This window comes from Mus pahari, chromosome 15 (genome assembly GCF_900095145.1).
Source record: "Mus pahari chromosome 15, PAHARI_EIJ_v1.1, whole genome shotgun sequence".
NCBI classification, from domain to species: Eukaryota; Metazoa; Chordata; class Mammalia; order Rodentia; family Muridae; genus Mus; species Mus pahari.
In genome coordinates, this window is record NC_034604.1 from 30,266,116 (window position 1) to 30,284,914 (window position 18,799).

At 43.6% G+C, this 18,799-nt stretch overlaps 1 protein-coding gene across 1 annotated transcript in view; it reads left to right on the forward strand.

The window, feature by feature from the left end:
* The first annotated feature begins 7,242 nt into the window (after nt 1–7,242).
* Ctnna1 (catenin alpha 1) overlaps nt 7,243–18,799 on the forward strand; it is a 134,953-nt gene continuing 123,396 nt past the window's right edge. The window contains exon 1 of the mRNA XM_021214540.1: nt 7,243–7,364. The gene's annotated coding sequence lies outside the window, so the exon portion shown is untranslated. The remainder of the gene's footprint in view (nt 7,365–18,799) is intronic.

Here is an 18,799-nt window from a genome sequence, read left to right on the forward strand (position 1 = left end):
CAGGTTTTTAAATGTTTTAACCTCTTTTTTAGCCCATCATCTTTTAGAGGTAGTGAAAAAGAAAGGATATGGAGGAAGTGAACCTGTTTAGAAAGGGTTGTTTGGAGTAAATCTTATCGGTGTTGTCTGGAAATTGGCGGTTTAGTTCATAGGTTAGCAGTGGCAGCTCCATCTACTAGTGAACACTTTATGGATACATCAGCAGTCTAGTTTGGTAGAGTTTGGTAGCAAACATGAATCAGTATCAGAGACACTATCTAACAGAGGCAGCCAGGCCTCAGCCCAGGCATGAGTCAGCAGGAGGGACCAGCAGGAATGTCAAGAGAAGTTCTCAGCTGTGTCTCAGAGAAGATCAATGAAGACGGGAGACCAACAAGTGCTATATAGCTAGCTCGAGATCTAGAAGTAAGCCAAGTTTAGTCTTTGTCACTGTCCCTTTTATAATCCCTTTAAACATCACATGTCTTTCATGGGTCTTGTCTCATGTGTGCCTGTCTCAGCTGACATCATTTTGTCAATCAGCCCGAGTCTACAGAAGTGGCAAAAAAGCCACAATATATTACTAGAAGTTTTTCTGGTGTGTTTTTCTCTATGGAGTCCAGACAAATGTAGCTCAACTATGCAATGTAACATGGACCAATACATATGTGTCACTAACAAAGACTCCTTCATCACGTGTCCTTTCACATGCTTGCTTTAGCAGAACATTCTTTCTCCCGTGTCTGCTTCAGGGAAACCTTCCTTCACGAGTCTCCTTAGCCTTTCAACTCTATCAACTTTAAGAAAAGACTCCTTCATGTGTCCCAACAAAACACCATCTAACACAACTTTTTTTTTTAAGATTTATTTATTTATTTATTTATTTATTATATGTAAGTACACTGTAGCTGTCTTCAGACACTCCAGAAGAGGAGTCAGATCCTGTTATGGATGGCCGTGAGCCACCATGTGGTTGCTGGGATCTGAACTCAGGACCTAAGGAAGAGCAGTGGGTGCTCTTACCTTCTGAGCCATCTCACCAGCTCCACAACTGACTTTTTTTTTTTTTAAATTATTTTATATTTATATGAGTACACTGTTGCTGTCTTCAGATACACCAGAAAAGGGCATTAGATCCAATTACAGATGGTTGTGAGCCACCATGGGAATTGAACTCATGACCTTTGGAAGAGCAGCCAGTGCTCTTAACTGCTGACCCATCTCTCCAGCCCCCACAAGTGACTTTTTAAAGAACCCTTAAGTTTTCACTTCAGTCAGGCCTGGGGTGTAAGCCTGTAATTCCTCCAACTCAGAGGACCGAGGCAGGATGCTTACATGTCTGCCTGGTTACAGAGAAAATTCAAGGCAGAGCTTAAATAACGTAGTGAGACAGTCTAGAAAAAAACAGTACAAAGTAAAATGAGGACAAGTAACACTGCTCACTGGCAGAGAGCTGTTACGAACATTCCTTTCCAGGGGACAACCATCTATCCTCCTCCTTAGAAAGCTCCAAATACAGCCAGATGGTGGTGAAGCACCCCTTTAATCCCAGCATTTGGGAGGCAGAGGTAGGCGAGTTCCAGGTCAGCCTGGTTTACACACAGAAACCCTGTTTCAGAAAATAAAACAAAACCAACACAAACAAACAAACAATCAACAAACAAAAGGAAAGAAAGAAAAAGAAAAACCCTGTGTACTGGCTAGTTTTGTGTGTCAACATGATAAAAGCTGGAGTTATCACAGAGAAAGGAGCCTCCCTTGAGGAAATGCCTCCATGAGATCCAGCTGTAAGGGATTTTCTCAATTAGTGATCAGGGGTGAGGGCCCAGCCCATTGTGGGTGGTGCTATCCTTGGGCTGGAAGTCCTGGGTTCTATAAGAGAGCAAACTGAGCAAGCCACAGAAGCAAGGTGGTAATCAGCACTGTCCATGGCCTCTGCATCAGCTCCTGTCTCCAGGTTCCTGTCCTGCGTGAGTTCCTGTCCTGACTTCCTTTGGTGAAGAACAGCAATGTGGGAAGTGTAAGCCGAATAAACCCTTTCCTCCCCAACTTGCTTCCGGCTCATGATGTTTTGTGTAGGAATACAAACCCTGACTAAGACATCCTGTCTAAAATTAAGAGAGGACAGGTTAGATGGCTCAGTACATAAGGGCATAATCCTGGCCACCTAGAAGCAAATTCAGAAAAAGCAAAGACCTTGACATGCAAGGGAATAGGCACATGTTAGGGAAGGAAGGGAAGAGGGAACTTAGTTTCCTAGTTTGGATCCTCTTCCTTCTGTGTCAGTCACTTCATCTTCTTGCCGCACTCAACTCGAGTCTCTATCTAGCTTCTTTGAGCCTTTCCAAGCGTACATTTAGACATTCCTCTCTCTATGGTGTTATTCTCTCTCTCTCTCTCTCTCTCTCTCTCTCTCTCTCTCTCTCTCTCTCTCTCTTTTGAGTCATGTTTGCATGACTCAAAATAACTATGTGTATTACTCTACTGCAATGTCACTTCTTTATATCCCAAACTCTTCTGTGGGTAAATGGCACTGGTATTGCTTTAGTTGATCAAGCTTCAACCTGGGACTCATCCGTGACTTCTTTCCTAGAGTCTCACATCCAGTCCTCTGTTCTCCTGCATAACGCTCAAATATACCTACTTCTTTTCATCCACACATTAAAATACTTCCCATACTTTAAGCCTCAACAGTCCTTTCTGCTCCCCTCCTTGCATGTAAACACTGTAATAGCTCGCTGTTATCTTTCAGACGTGAAACTATTCGTTGGGTACATGGTACTTGTGAAGAACTGTTCTAGGTTCTGGAGTTACAACAGTAAACAGAACCCACACTACAAATAAATAATGTGATGAGTGCAATACAGTACAGTAGCATAATAAGTCTGGGCAAAGGAAGCAGGGCATGGTGGTGCCCATTACTCTCAGCGCTCAAGAGGCAGTGAGCGACAGGTGGGTTTCTGTGAGTTCCAGGCCAGCCTGGTCTATAATATCAAGTTCCAGGTCAGCCAGGAATACCCAGTACAACCCCATCATGGGAAAGGGAAGAGGATGCTATTGTTGTTTTACAATGAGTAGTCTGGGAGTAAGTTATGGAGTGAACAAAGGCGCTACCAGAGAAAGACCATTCCAAACAGAAGGAACTAGGAACACAGAGGCTGTGGGGCAAGACAATGCCTGATAATTTATAGGGATATCAGGACCTTGATGTGGGCTTAAGTGGAAAGAAAAAGTCTACAAGAGGTCTATAGCCAGGGCAAGATTGTGTAGATTTTATTCAAGGGGAGATTGAAGTGGACATTTCTGGTTTCTTTGGAGACTCAGTTGTGTTATGTGATGTTTTTCTGGAAGCTGTCTGTCTTTATCAGGGTTTTACTGCTGTGAACAGACACCATGACCAAGGCAAGTCTTATACAGGACAACATTTAATTGGGGTTGGCTTATAGGTTCAGAGGTTTAGTCCATTATCATCAAGGTGGGAACACAGCAGCATCCAGGCAGACATGGTACAGGCAGAGCTGAGAATTCTACATCTTCATCTGGAGGTGGCTAGTGGAAGACTGACTTCCAGGCAGCTAGAAGTAGAGTTCTCTGGAAAAGCCGCTAGTCCTCTTCATCTCTGAACCATCTCTTCAACCCTTGTGTCTTGTGTTTTGGGGTAGGTTTTTTTTTTTTTTACTCTGTAGCTGAGACTGTCCTTGAATGTTTGCCTTAGCCTCTGAAGTGCTGGGCTAGTGTTTTAAGTTGTATTTTGCTTCCTATTCCTAGGCACATTCCCTTGGAATATAATAAAATTCATTTCCTCCCAATCTTCTGTACATTTCACTCAGGAAGTATTTATTGAGAGGCCTGCTATGTTCCAACTACTAGTCTAGGCAACAACAATATAACATTGAACATATTAAATACAAATTCTAGTCCTCATGTGGCTTAAAATTTAGTGAAAGGAAGTCAGAAAAAAGCAGGGAACCATATATATCACCATATATACGGTTTTATAGATCACATATGCAATTACAAATATGTATTCAAAATTATAATTTTATATGATGCAAGATGATAGATTTTAGACATAGTAGTTGAGAGGTCTCACTTGAGAAACTTGAGCACCTGGCAGAGAAGGAATGAGTCAGGCTGGTATTAGGAGGAGAGCATTCCAAGCAGAAAGAAAGGCCCTGAGGCAAAAGCCTATCTTGGAATAGTAAGGAGGCCACTGTGTCAGAGAAGTGTGTGGGGGCAAGAGAGCTCTGGAGGCCCTTATAAGGACCTTGGCTCCTGTTCTGACAGGTGAGAGCTGCTGGAGGTTTGGGGCAGAGCTAGTGACAGTTTCTGACTTAAGTTTTATAGGATCACTCAGGCTGCTGAACTAAGGCTACAGTGAGGAAGGCGAGGACGGAAGAGAGAGAGGTTAGGAGTCTTCTGTGAAACTTAGGCAGAGGTGGTTACAGCTGACTGGACTCAGCAGAGAAGTAAAGAGGGTGAGTTCTGAGTATATTTTGAAGTAATCAAATGAAAAACGGAAGAACAAATAATCAAAGATAATCCCAAGATTTAAAAAAAATATATTTTATTTCATATGCATGGATGTTATACTTATATATATGTATATACATACACATATATATATGTGTATGTATATGTGTATATATATCTATAGCTATATATATGTCTGTACCACATATGTGTCTGATGCCTTTTGAGGTAAGAAGAATGTATCCCTTAGAACTGGAGTTATGGATGGTTGTGAGCCCCAAAAGTAGGTCTCTGTAAGAGCAACAAATGCTCTTAACTGAAGAACCATCTCTCCAGCCCCAACTCCAAGGTTTCTGGATTAGAGTTTCTAACTATGCTGATGGCCCCTGCTGTGGGGTCAGCAAGTCTGGAGAGTTATCGGGAAAGCAGCTTTTGATATGTGGTCCTGGAAGTTTGATAAGCCTACCAGAAGCCAAACGGAAAGAGATAGCAGAGATCTGAATATATTGTCTCAAATTCAGGGTCAAGGTCTAAGGTGGAAATGTACTTCTGCATTGTCAGCATGTTCATTGTCAAGTCTAGATAAGATCATCACCAATGGCTTGACAACACATAGAAAAAGTCAGCCATTGTTGGGCTCCAGGACAAAGTAGTTCTTACACATAGAAAAAGCCAGCCATTGTAGTTCTTAAAGCTTTCTGAATTCAAGATCCCTTCACAATGTTGTTTACTTAATCTAAAGCCATCTTACCATGCAGCCTTTACCGTGTGACCCAGGCTGGCCATGAACTTGTAGCAGTTCTTCCTCAATCCCTTGGGTGCTGTGGTCACAGGCACACAACCACCAGTTCTTTCGATTCCTTTAAAATTTACTTATGTGTGTGTGTGTGTGCGCGCTCACTCGCCTGCCCACACGCATAAATGCCATGGTGCTTACGTAGAGGTGAGAAGACAACCTTTGGGAGTCAGTTCTGTCCTTCCTCCATGTGGGTCCTTGGGATTGAACTCAGGTCATATGGGTTGGGCAAGAGCCTGTATCCACTGAGTCATCCCCTAGCCTAGACAGGGTTTCTCTGTGTAGCCTTGGTCATCCTGGAAGTCACTCTGTAGTGGACTAGGCTGTTCTCAAACTCAAGAGATTCCTGTTTTTATTTTATTTTATTTTTTTATTTTAGAGACAGGGTTTCTCTGTATAGCCCTGGCTGTCCTGGAACTCACTTTGTAGAACAGGCTGGCCTCGAACTCAAAAATCCGCCTGCCTCTGCCTCCCGAGTGAGAGATTCCGGTCCCCCTCTCTCTCTCTCTCAAAAGTTTTGAGCCAATTGACTCTTTTATTACTACTTCAAGCAAACAAATAAAGAACACGACCTCCCCGCCCGCCCGACCTCCCCTTCTGAGAAAGGTTCTTTCTAGTGGTAATCCTTGAGACTTGCCTAAGCCTCCCAAGTACTGGGATCATAGCTAGGCCAAATATTTATTACGTGATTGTTATGTCCTGCCACAGCCAAGTAAGGGAAAAGCAGACGCTCTAGTCAGAGAGGACTATGGGAGGCAAAACCCCAAAACTAGAAACACAAGAGTGGTTGGACAAGAATGGCCTTGTGAAGGTATGTCTTTTTTCGTTTTCTTTTTGTAGTGCCGAAGATTAAATCCAGGGCATACTAGGCTAGCACTCTATCACTGAGACATCTTCAACTCTCTTAAAATTAAAATTTATTTATTATTATTATTATTGTGTGATATGTATGTGGGTGCATATGCTTATTATAATTATTATTATTGTTATGTGTGTGTGTGACACATAGGTGGGTGGATTTGCCATCTTCACCAGTGTGGAAGTCAGAGGACATCTCTGTGGCCTTCATTCTGTCTTTCCACAACTCAGGTTGTCAGGCTAGCATTGCTGATAGACTGGCAAACAACTTCACCCACGGGGCCATCGCTCTCATTTGCTCACTCTTTTTAAGAGGCCCTAAAAGACCGGGTATAATGGTGCAGACCTATAATCGCAGCAGTTGCGGGGGTGTGCAGGAGGATTAGGAGTTTAAGGTAAGTTGGCACTTGAGTAAATTCAATGCCCACACATCCTGATTTCCACACAAGTTCAGAAACTCTCCATGATAAAAAAGTTTTTAGGTCATTCTTGCTTACACAGCCAGTTCGAGACCAGCCTAAACTGTGAGACCCTACCTCAAAAATAAAGTAACAAAACAAAATAACAAAAAATAACAAACACCACAAAACAAAAGCAAACAAACCCCAGGTCTTGAGGGTTCTGTTCCACTGTGCCTGGAGAGGCAGAACCTTTACTTGCTGTGTTTCTCCTTTGGTAAAGCAAAGCAGAAGGCCGCCCCTTTTCTGGGAGCCTGGGACTAGGATACAGGTGCCTGACCCCCACAGCCGTGCGTCGAGCAGGACCCGGCGTGGCCGCGCGGGTCCCCGGGAGCCGGACGGGGCGGGGCCTTCCGGGGCCGCGCCCAGAGACTCACCTGAGCCGGGAGCGGTGACTCACCTGCCCTCCGCCCGCCTGTCCCCGCCGCGGGCTGTTCCCTGAGTCTCCGCCCCTCCTTTCCCGTCGGGGGTCGGGGTCTGCGTGCCCGAAGGACAAACCAAAAAGGACTTCTGGGGGTCCCGGCCTGGAGTTGCCAGGCTACGGTCCGGGTGGGAGGCGCTCCCTAGAAAGCGCCGGCTGCTCCAGGCCCGGACCGGCGGTGTGGAGGCCGCGGGAGGCGCCTGGAAGAGCGCGCGGAGGGAGGTGCCGGGAAGGGCGGGCGGGCGCGGCGCGGGGCGGGCCGGGGGCGGGGGCGCAGGGCGGCCCATTTCCTCCTGGGAGCCGGACGGGCGGGAGACAAAGCGGCGGCCGTCGGCTTGGCGCCTCAGGAGTCGTCCCGCGCTGGTTCCGTTCGCCGCAGGTAACTCTTCGTACCTCCCCTCGGGGCGCGCGGGGCCCCCTGGTGGGGCGCGGGGCTCCTCAGGCTGGGGTCCCGGGTGTCCGGCTCGGGCTCTCGGCTGCCGCCGCCCTAGAGCGTCGGGCTGGGGCGGCATCCCGGAGCAGCCTGGGCCTGGGCGGGCGGAGCCCGACGCTCGCGAAGCGGGGCGACTCCTTGGAAAACTTTCTCCTTCTTTCTAAACTTTGTTCCCGGAGCGGGGAGCGCGCGCGGGACCAGCGTCGCGCCTCAGGCCGCCTCCCTCACTGAGGGACAACCGCGGCGTGTCCCTGGCGATCGGGCAGTGGGGTGTTGTAGGGACGCGATTGTTCCCTGGATTTGTTCCGGCCACTCCCCTCCCCCTTCCCGCTGCTGAAACTTGGCGTTTGCGGGACCAGAGGTCGGAGGAGCCGACATTCCAGCCCGGCCCACGGAGAATGGGAGTCGTAGCTTCCTGTTCTCCAGCGCTCTTGTCCTTAAGGTGCGCCACACCCGTGTGGACTTGTGGCAAAGGACTTTTAATTTTTACCTTAAAATTATTCAATCTCTTTTGCTGTGGAACCTCACTGACATTACGCTCAGTTTTCAGGAGTGGCTTTAGAGTTACTAACTTTGGGTTACCGAGAGCGCATAGCCCAGACTTGCCTGGGACACTGGGTCTCCCTACCCCTACTTCCCGAGGGCGGGCATCGCCAATGACCTGCCTTTCGACTTTAAAAGGAGCTTGTTAATGTGCGTGTAGAACTTAGGGGCGGGGGTGTTGTTGACTCGAATCGTAACCTTGGTTTTCAAGCAGTGGCCACCCCAATAATTCAATGTGCGGTTGGCTTAAATCAAGGGTTGAGATACCCTCTTATGTTCCGTTCTTTCATAACACTTGGTTTTATTTTAGGTGTGTGTGTGTGTGTATCTGTGTATGGAATTTACAATAATTTATGGTGTAAATCTGTGCTTTATTGTATCTTTCAGGTGTTTTAGTAAGGATATTTTGTGTTTAGCGTTGAGTTTTAAAGACTACAGGTGGATATTACCTTAAGAAATGGAATTTGTTTTGTTTTACAAAAGGATTGAATGGGGGAAAATCATTTCATAGCCTCTGTTTAAGTTAAAAACAAACAGGTTTTAAAAATTATTTCTTTGAGTCCTGAAAGCTTCTCTAGTGTCACATCCTTTTTTTTTTTTTTTTTTTTGGATTCCATTCTGGATCTCACTATAAAGCCCCAAACTAGCTCAAGCTTCCTGAGTGTTGGGGTTCAGATGTGTGCCATCACGCCTGTCTGGGTCATATTGTGTATAATGCAAACAACAGAAGCGCGTGGGAGCGTGGATGGGGTGTTAGTAAGTTTATAAGTCTGGCCGTTCTGGAAGGTGGTGGCTTTTGAACTGGATGAAGCATGAGTTGAAGTAATGCGACAGAAGGAATGGGGAGAAACCCTAAAGGGGCATTTAAGTGGAATCGTGATTTTTTTTGTTCTTTTCCCCTATACTTTTCAACTCCTCCTTGCATATGATTGTAACCGGATATATTGGTTTTCAGCAGCAGTTATGTGGTACCATCCACCTCCATTCCCATCAGAGACATTTTATATAGTGATCAAAGGTGAGGGGTGTCTGTTTTCTTCTCACTCACTGCCTTGTGCCTTTTCTCATCAAACCCCACCCACCACCACTGTGGTATTGGAGAGCAAACCTTGTACATGCTCAGCAAGTGCTCTGTATTTGAGCTGTGCACCCCTCTGTCATCAGCCTTAGCTGCAAACATCCAGTTCTGTATTTTGAGTGTAGTTTCTCTCCTGACCCAAATGGGTCTCCTCCTACCTTGTAATGTTAAAGAAAGTCATGTTAGTGATAGCACAGATACCCCTGCTTGTTGAAGGCAGCAGTGGTATGTGGACTGGCTGAAACTCAGACGGGATGAAGGAGGAGGATCCTTAACAGGAGTAAGTGGCCTGAGCCACTAAGCATTTATTTGGAGGCCTAGAGGTTTAGAGGAGATCTATTTATTGAGTACTGAAGTAGGGAGAAGGTCTCACCTAAGGTTGTCAGGGAAGGCAAAGGCCAGGTCACAGATGGCTATGTTTAGATTTTATTCTAAAGCTGTGGATGCCATCGTAGGGGCTTTCATGATCTGAGCAGCATTTTATTCATTGCTGATGCTTAGAGAAAATTTGAATTGGTGTGTGTGTGTAAAAGCAAGGAGTTGAGTGGGGAAGGTAGGTCATGTGGGTAAAGGTGATCTGGATGAGTGGAAAGGACCCAACTAAAGATTGGGTTAGGGTGGCACCAGGCATCTTGGCAAAGCCTCGGAAGTGTTGGTCATGTCTCAAGATCCAGCATTTTCATTTCTGGTAGCAAACTTTGTGTCAAGTTTTCTTAGTACCTTCTGTTTGTGTTGTAACTTATTGATATCCCAGTTTGCCATCCTTGTTGGAAAGTATAACCTCGTGTAAACCTGTTCAAGGCAGGGCTCACGCCCTACCTAACCTTTGGTTTAGTATTTGGTACGGGGGGGGGGGGCAAATTAGATGCTCTATTGAATGAAGGGAGGAAGGAGGAAGGGAATCTTTCTGGAGTCTAAGCTTATGACAGTACAATGACAGGTGAGGCAATTGATTACAATCAAATTGCTGTTTTGGGCAACTTGAGCTTTCTTCAACTTTGTCCCTTTTTCGTTCTACCAGATCTAGTCAGTGACAGAATTTGCTCTACAGTGTTTTGTTTCCATGCCTTTCTTTGCTTACACTCCACTTTTAGACTTGACTTTTCTTTTTCCTTTTTGGTGCTGTGGACTATGCAGTAGTATCTGAGTAAGCTGTTTAGTTGTTTGTTTGCTTTATTATTTATTTAGCAAAGGGTCTGGAGTGAATTTAGTGATCTTCCTGCCTCAGTCTCCCAAATGCTGGGATTAATTGTTTATTTCATTCCCCCTGTGTTTTTCCCTCTGGACCATGTTGCTTTCTCTTAATCAATCACCTGGCAAACTTACTTATTTTTTGAAACCTCTGGGTTTTCTCTTGGTGTTCAGTGCTTTGGTATCTTATACAGCTTCTATATTACATCTTTTATACTGTTTGGTAAATGTTTTCTGAGAAGTGTATGTGTAGGGGTAATAAGGTTTTTGAGACAGGGTCTCTCTATGCAGTCCTGGCTGACTTACAATTCTAAGTAGACCAGGCTGGCCTCAGACTCACAGAGATCCACCTGCCTCTGCTTCCCAGTGCCAGGATCAAACGCCTGTGCTGTCACTCCTGGTTTAAGGCTTAATCTTTAATAGGAACCTATTCAAAATTGAAGTATAATTAGAGAAAAATGCTCAGATTAGGATCATTTGTTCAGCGAATGCACATAAACTGAACACTATGTATATCACTAAGAAACAGCACAGTGTTAGCACTGCAGGAACCCCAAGATCAGTTGACTTTATCTGCCCTGTGCCTCTGTGTTTGCACAGGTGCTGCTCAGGGTGATTGAGCTCTTAAAGTTTCTAAAGAAAAAAAGGAAACCCCTTTGAAAAGTTCATGTTCTGTTATTTTGTATGTTTGTGTGTACAAGTGTGGTCAGAGGACAACTTGGAAAAGTTGTTTCTCTTCTTTGAATAAACATGTGGGTGCCAGTGATCCAGTTGAGGTTGTTAGGTAGGCTGGTGGCAGGTATCTTACCTGCTGAGCCACCTTGGCAGCCCAGAGTTCCCACACTTATTTTGAAACCTAATGCTGCTGTGTAATTGTGCTGGTTAGTCTTATGGTTGAGTTCAAGATCTTCTGAATTCTAGCTTTTACTTAAAATTTCAGACTAATTTACTTTCATTAATTTTTTGGGGGGTGGGGGTTGAGTGGGGCAGGGGCTGGTGCAGTGGCTCATACTGCAGAGGCAGAATTGAGTTCGAAGCCAGCCTGGAATATATAGGGAGTTCCAGGCCAGCTAAGGCTATATAGTTAAGAGTCTGTTTCAGAACAAAGTATTTTTCATAAGAATATTTACATACATGTACTCACACACTCACACAAGTGAAGAGACAGGACAGCTTTTTGTGAATTGGTTTTTTTCCTTCCACCATGTGATTCCCGGGGATCTAACTCAAATTTCAGTCTTATTAGTAAGTGCCTTTACCCAATGAGCCACTTAGCAGCCTATAATTCTTATTTTTGATACCGTGTCTCATGTAGCCCAGACGGTCTCTGCTTGTTATGTAGCACCAGATGACCTTGGACTTTTGAAACTCTTGTTTCCACACATGAGTGTTGGAATTCTGAGGTTCACTAGGTGTATGTGGTACTGGGGCTTAACCTAGGACCTCTTCTATGCTAGACAATCTCTTACTGAGCTACATACCAGGCTGATTTTCTGCTGTAAATTATTTCCTTTGTATCCTACCCTGGGTCTGTGGCCATTTTGTTGGAATGCTTTGTAATAATTGTTTTTATACCCCTCCAAAAACTGAATGACACCCCCCACACACACACTGTTGGAGAAAGGATCCAAAAATCTTAAAACTTGTAAAGATAAAATGGTAGTGTTATTTACTATCCTTCATTTATTTTTAGGAATTTTATTTCATTTCATTTCATGTGTGTGCATCTGAATGTGTGTCTGTGCGTCATGTGTGTGTGGTATCCATAGAGAGGTCAGAACAGGTATCTGGCCCCTGGAATGAGAGCTATAGACAGTTGTGTGCTACCATGTAGATGCAGAGAACTGATTATGGTTTTTTTGTGGTAAGATGTGCACAACAAAAGTTACCATTTAAACTTTGTGTATGTGTGTGCGCATGCTCACTGACTTTAAGTAAATGAACATTATTATGCAATCTCTGCTAATTCCAGAGAAACCTGTGAGGGTCTTTGTGCCACCAAGGCTGACAGAGTAACAATCCACATGGGGCCAGAAGGAAATCCAGTTCAACACTACTCAGTAGTTAGTATTGGTTCAAACTTAAGTCTGACACTGGGCAGTTTATTGCAGGCACGTTTAAGTATAGTACAACATGGAAAAATGTTTCCTGATTTTCTATAGAGCTATTTTTATCTGTCCAAAGTGAATTCTGTACTCCTTAAACAGTAGTTTCTCATTCACCTCTCTCCTGGCAGCTAACCATTCTTTTTTTTTTCTCCTGAGTTTAACCATTTTTATGATCCCCCCCAAGTAAGTTTTTAAGTTTTATGTGTACTGGTGGTTTGCCTGCATGGATGTCTGTGCACCATGTGTGCTTGGTGCCATGGGGCCAGAAGAAGGTGTTGGATTTCTGTTGTCAGCACAAAGATTCTTGTGCTCACAGATGGCACTAGGGAAACCAAGAATGATAACTATTCAGGGTTGTTGTTTACAAGGAAAAGATGTATGACCTGCTTTCTGTCCGGAAGACTGGGAATGGTGGTTAATAACTTAGGTGATTCTTGTGCTATCTGTAGGGGCAGGCCATACCAAGCTCCCCCAAGCAGGACCAGAGGAGTCTAATAATCTAGGCAGCTGTTGTATTATGTGTATGGCTATGGGCTCCCCCATTCCCCCACCGTCAGGACCAGAAATGCTTAATAGTCAGGTGTCCTTTGTGTTATTTGTATGGCAAGCTTCCATAACCAGGACCAGAGGTGACTGACAGCCCAAATGACCTTTGTTACTATGTGTCTGACTGAGACCACACCAGATCCTCCCCTAAGCCCTTAAGATAACACATATAGCCTGTTTCTAGAACCCATCTTCATGAAAGAAGTGACATGTATTTTGAGAAGAGTTTCGATGTAGTTATGCCTCCTGTGCACAGGGAATTGTGTTATACCAGGAAACTTTCAAATTTTACTGAACTTAAATTTATCTAAAATAAACTGCCCAATGTTAGACTCTAGAAGTTTGAACCAATGTAATGAATTATTTTCAACTGGATTTCATTCTTGCTTCATGCAGACTGTTACTCTGTAGGCCCTGGTGGTTGCATAGATTTCCTTGGAACTGGCAGAGTTAAAGACCATTGTGAGCTACCATTTGGGTATTGGGAATCGAATCCACAGGATCTTAAGTTTTCTAGGCCAGAGCAATACCACTGATCGAATCCCTAGCTGGGCTTTAAAAAAATTTTTTTTGGTGATATACTTGAGTTGTAGCTTTTATATATTTTGTTCCCTTTTTTTTGAGACTGGCTCTCTCTATGTAGCCCTGGCTATCCTGGAACTCCTTAGGTAGGCTGATTCTATCAGATATCTGCCTGCCTCTGCTTCTCCAGTGCTAAAGAATAAAAATATTCTCTATGGTAATCGCTTATCAGAGAAGTGATTTGTAAATACTCTCTATGGTTCCATTGGATATCTTTTTACTCCCTGTTGATTGTATTCCTTTGTTAGACAAAAGTCCCATTGCATCACCCCCCCCCCCCCATGTAGCTCTGGCTGTAGTCAAGGGTGGCCTTGAACTCAGAAAATCTGCCTTTCTCTGCCTCCTGAGAGCTGGAGTCAAAGGTGTGAACCACCATTGCCCCAGCTTAAAAGTTTGTGTGTGCGTGTGTGCGTGTGTGTGTGTGTGTGCGTGTGTGTGTGTGTGTGTGTGTGTGTATGTGTCTTTTTGGTTTATTTTATGTGAGTACATTGTAGCTGCCTTCAGACACACCAGAAGAGGGCACTAGATCCCATTGCAGATGGTTGTGGGCCACCATGTGGTTGCTGGGAATTGAACTCTGGACCTCTGGAAGAACAGTCAGTGTTCTTAATCACCAAGCCATCTCTCCAGCCCCTTGTTTTTTGTTTTTGTCTTTGTTTTTGTTTTGTTTTTGTTTTTGTTTTGCTTTGTTTTTTGAGACAGGGTTTTCCTTGTAGCCCAGGCTGTCTGTAGACCAGGCTGGCCTCATACTCAAAGATTAGCTAGTCTGCCTCTGCTTCCCGAGTGCTGTGCTGGGGTTAAAGGCATGTGCCACCACTGCTCAGCTCAAAATGTTTCTATTTTTGATGAAGTATAATTTGTGCTTTAGTTTTCTCTGCTTTTGGTGTCATGTCTAAAGTCATGAAATCCAAAGACGTGGAACTTTTCCCCTGTGGGTTTTTATTCTACCCTTCAGCTAAATTGTGGACGCTATAAGGGCAGGAATTACGTTATTCTAACCACTTCACCTTCGTTGGGCATTCAAGTTTAAAATTGAGCCTGCTTTCCCTACTTTGAAATGTTCTCTCACGCAGGCTGGCCTCAAACTCAATGGCTATCTTACTGCCTCAGTTTTCCAAGTGCTGACATAACAGGCTTGAACCACCATGCCTGACTCCAGAATAGAATTTTAAAAATATATATATATTTTTTACTTATGTGAATATGTGTATCTGTGTGTATGCCAGAATGTGTGCATACTTGTGTGTGTGTAGGTGCTCACAGAGGCCAGAGAAGGTGTGGGTGCTGGGATCTGAACTCTGGTCCTCAGTGATTAGGTAGCAAGTGCTCTTAACTATTGAGCCAGTTTTGCAGCCCTTAATATATAATTCTCTTGTAAATCTTACTTATTTTAGATTTATTTATTTATTTATTTATTTATTTTTATGTATGTGAGTACACTGGCATTCTCTTTAGACACCCCAGAAGAGAGCATCGGATCCCATTACAGATGGTTGTGAGCCACCATGTGATTGCTGGAAATTAAATTCAGGACCTCTGGAAGAGCAGTCAGGGCTCTTGACTGTTGAGCCATCTCTCTAGCCCCCAATATATGATTCTTAAAAGGCTAAACTAAACAATAGAGTTAGAATTATGTGATGAGGTATTTCTTGTTGCTAATTTTTCACTGATTATATGTCTGTTATCTGAATTATGATAGCATGACCTTTGGAATTTGTTTGTTTGTTTTTTGTTTTTTCAAGACAGGGTTTCTCTGTGTAGCCCTGGCTGTCCTGGAACTCACTTTGTAGACCAGGCTGGCATTGAACTCAGAAATCCACCTGCCTCTGCCTCCCAAGTGCTGGGATTAAAGGCATGCGCCACCACGCCCGGCGGAATTTTTACTCTTACGAGACTCAGCCTTAGTTTTAACTTTTTCATCTGTGTAATAAAATGATGATGATGTCAATGTATAAAGGGTGTTTATTTTCACTTCCGATGTGATAAAATGCTAATAGAGTCGTTCTGTTATAAAGTGCTGGACAAGCTATACTTTTATTTATATTAAATGGGTTTTCTTAGGTGTAAACCAATGAATCAAGTTTAAAATTTAAATATTCTCATGTTGTTAACTTCCTTACCTTAAAATTCTGATAGTAGGGCTGGAGAGATGGCTCAGCAGTTAAAGGACTAACTGCTCTTCCATAGGTCCTAAGTTCAATCCCCAGCAACCACATGGTGGCTAACAACCATCTATAATGGGATCTGATGCCCTCTTCTGGTGTGTCTCAAGAAGGCTAGTGTACACAAAATAAATAAATCTTTAAAAAAAAATTCTGATAGTAAAGATTATTTTGCTAGCTGCTCTGGTAGATGGTGAAATCCTTCAAGTCAAGATGTTCATTTTTATCATTCTGCATCTGTGGTACCAGACTTGTTTCTTTGTTCATAGTAGGCAGTAGTCAATAAGTTACTGGGAATGCTAAGTAAGCTGAGGGGATGGTTTAGGAGCTAACGTGTGACTGCACAAGCATGTGGGTCTGAGTTCCTATTCTCAACACTCACAAAAAAACAGTGGGCACACTAACTCAAACAGTCCTGACCACAGGAAGGCAGAGATAGGCATGCAGTACTATGCCTGGCTGGTTGTATATCTATACCATGTTTTGTTATAAGTAAGAATTATATATTGAACACACACATGCACACACACGTGCACTTGTGCCTTTAGGACAGCATCCCTGTACCTTAATGACCTTTCACTAGACTCTCCCTCTCCTTTTGAAGACAAAGTCTTTAAAAGCTTGTCTTGAACTCAGGATCCTATTGCCTCAGTCTACCCAGTACTAATACTAGCAAGGGATTATAGTCATTTTACCATGCTTAGTCCTACCAACTGGGGACTAACATACTCAATCCATATGTAAAAACCCTGAGGACTAATACGCACCATGACAACATTCTAATCACCTCTTTTCCCTGTATGATTGCTTTTACATTTTTTAAGCCCCCATCTCCCAGAAGAGAATTAAGAGAAAAATTAAGTAGGAGGGAAGAAAGGTGTTGGTTCAGTACGTTTGGGGAGGAATTATATTTAGCTGGAGGAGAACTAGCATTAGCAGAAGTGTAATAGCGGATACTCTTCTGTTTCTCTCTCTCCCTGATTAGAAGCAGTAATTAGCAGTAAGAGTACAATTTCTCATTATCTGGAGGGCAGGACCCTTATTTGCCCACCTGGCAGGCTGTTGGGTAAAATGTGCCTGGCTGGGGGGACAGAGTCGCTGCTAAGCGAAGCTAAAATGGAGTAGAATTTGCCCCATCTGCTTTGATCCAAGCCTTTCCCTGGAAGTTTCAGGATTTTTTTTTTTCCCCATTCTTTTCTAAGACAGGGTTTGCATATATATCCCTGCTGTCCTGGAACTCTGTAGATCAAGCCGGTCTCAAACTCATCTGTCTGCCTCTGCCTCCTGAGCCCTGGGATTTAAGGCATGCACCACAAACTCTGCTGTAGAACCTCAAGTGTTCCAAAGTAGTTAAATCAGATAGACTCTGCCAATATAGTTGTTTAGGTGGATTACTGATGTTCCCTGTAATGCTGTCTTTCTTCCAGAATTTGCCTTTTAAAATTGAATATCATTACATTGTACACATGTACAATATTTTGTATTTGTATGTGTGTGTTTGTGTAGTATAATATGTGTACATTGTGCATGTATAATATGTGTACAGAGGTGTGTGTGTGTGTGTGTGTGTGTGTAGACAAGAGGACCACTTTTGAGAGTTTGTTCTTGTCTTGCACCCTGTTTTGAGGAAGATGGTCTCTTTTTAAACATTATTATTATTATTTTTTGTATGTGTGTGGATACATGCATAGCATTTGAGTGTGCAGATCAGAGAACAAATTATTGGAATCTGTATTATCTTTCCAGAGTGAGAGTTGTGAGAATTGAACTCCGATGATCAGGCTTGGTGGCAGTTGGCTTTCCCAGTGACCCATCATCTAGCTGACTCTCTAGTTCTTGCTGCTGTGCTCTTGGATAGCTGCCTTGGAGCTGTGGCTAGGTGATTCTACTTCCATCACTCTGTGTGTTTGCTGGGGTTACAGACAGATCACCAGTTTAGCTTGAAATAATTTCTTTTATTACAGCCATTAATTTTATTTGTATGTGAGTGTTCCTGATGAGTATGGGCACAGTATGCAGGTAGCCAGAGAGCTCTAGACCTGCTTTTACAGGTTGTCATCAGCTGCCTGCTCTCAGTGCCCCCTCTGTAAGAGTAGTAAGTGCCTTAGCCTTTGGAAGAAGATGTAGAACTCTCTGCTCCGCCTGCACCATGCCTGCCTGGATGCTGCCATGCTCCCACTTTGATGGTAATGGACTGAACCTCTGAATCTGTAAGCCAGCCCCAATTAAATGTTGTTTTTTTTATAAGACTTGTCTTGGTCATGGTGTCTGTTCACAGCAGTAAAACCCTAACTAATACAGCCCCTCCATTAATTTATTTTGTGTATATGTGGGCCATGGCACAAGTATGGAGATAGAAGGATCACCTGTAGGAATTGGTTCTCTCTTCCTACCATGCGGGTCAGAAGGACTTGAACTTAGGTTGCCAGGCTTGGTGATAATAAGCACCTTAACTGCTGTGCCATTTGGCTGCCCCCTGCATCTGTCTTTTTCTCTTTGGTACATGAATTCAGATGGCAAGGCTTGTGAGGCAAGTGCTTTTACCTATCGAACCATCTCTCTGAACTCTGTATACCATAACGTTTTGATTATTTGTTTATTTGTTTAGGGACATTTGGGTTACTTAGAAGTTAAGCTTTTTCTTATAGCTTTAAAAATTTTAGGTCAGCCATGGTGGCACTTGACTTTAATTGCAACACTCAGGAGGCAGAGACAGGCTGATCTTGAGTTCAAGGCCAGCTTGGTCTATGTAGTGAGTTCCAGGACAGCCAAGGTTATATAGAGAGACCCAGTCTCAAAACCAAAACCTACCCCAAAAAAGAAATTTTTTTTGTTAGTTTCTTCTCCATAAATTTACTTTATCTGTGGTATGTCATATTTTTTTATACTTTAGAATTCAGGCTCTGCTGATGTTCTGTTTTTTAGTAGACTAATTGAGTGAAGCTAGAGGACTTGGATGACAGATGACATTCCTTGGATGTGAATGGAAGTGTCTGTCCTTTCTGCTGTGTAGTGAGGCTGTGAGAGTTCCAAGTTGGTGCTGGTGTCATTTAGAGTATAACCCCCAATTGTTTGTGTCCAGCAGTGCTGTGTGTCTCAGATGGTTTCAGACTCACCTTCTCATCTGTAATCTTGCTTCTGCCTCTTTAGAGTTTGTGTTGCTGTAGCTCT